The sequence below is a fragment of the Otolemur garnettii genome, unplaced genomic scaffold (genome assembly GCF_000181295.1).
Source record: "Otolemur garnettii isolate 467f Iridium unplaced genomic scaffold, OtoGar3 scaffold00050, whole genome shotgun sequence".
NCBI classification, from domain to species: Eukaryota; Metazoa; Chordata; class Mammalia; order Primates; family Galagidae; genus Otolemur; species Otolemur garnettii.
Genome location: NW_003852445.1, coordinates 7,766,271 through 7,767,183, shown reverse-complemented (window position 1 = coordinate 7,767,183; position 913 = coordinate 7,766,271). Strand labels below are relative to the sequence as shown.

Sequence of the window (913 nt, the reverse complement as noted above, 5' to 3'; positions counted from 1 at the left end):
ACCATGGCACTCTACTGAGGGCGATAAAATGAGACTCTGTCTCTACCAAAGAAAAAAAAAAAACTAGCCAGGCATTATAGCAGGCACATGTCGTCCCAGCTACTCGGGAAGCTAAGACAAGAGAATCACTTAAGCCCAAGAGTTTGAGGTTGCTGTGAGCTATGATGCTATAGCACTCTACAAAAGGTGACAAAGTGAGACTCTGTTTCAAAAAAAATAAATAAAAGGAAACAAAAGGCTTGATGCCTGTAGCACAGTGGTTATGGTGCCAGCCACATACACCGAGGCTGGTGGGTTCAAATCCAGCCCAGGCCAGCTAAACAACAATGACAACTGCAACAAAAAATAGCCCGGCATTGTGGCAGGTGCCTGTAGTCCCAGCTACTTGGGAGGCTGAGGCAAGAGAATTGCTTAACCCCAAGAGTTTGAGGTTGCTGTGAGCTGTGACTCAATAGGACTCTACTGAAGGTGACATAGTAAGACTTTGTCTCAAAAGAAAAAAAAATCCTTTTGTAGTTCATAAGCAGGATGATTGGGTTTTCATGAGCATGCGTGAGATGTGCTTCCCACAAATCTTGTTACGGCCCATTACCCATCTGACATGAAAAAAAGGAAAGAAAAAGAAAAAGCACAGGTGTCAGCCACGCATGGCTGGGCAGACCTTGGTGGCCTAGGGTAAGGGAGGTTCAGGGAAGGCTTCCCAGAAGCTAAATGACAAATTAGCCAGGCTGGAGCTTGTCAGGAAGAGATTTTCAAGATGAGGGGATTGAGGAAGGTACAAAACCTAAGGTAAGAAAGCAAAAAAAAAAAAAAAGAAAGCAACCAGAACATGGCAGGGATGTTGCACGTTTCTGTGAGATCGGCTTCTATCTGTTCAGCATGTATCGTACTTTTCAGTCTACAAGTGACCTGT

The 913-nt window shown here is 44.5% G+C and overlaps 1 pseudogene; it reads left to right on the top strand.

The window, feature by feature from the left end:
• Positions 1–504: 504 nt before the first annotated feature.
• Positions 505–602, top strand: LOC111725974 (annotated as a pseudogene).
• The last annotated feature ends 311 nt before the right edge of the window (positions 603–913 follow it).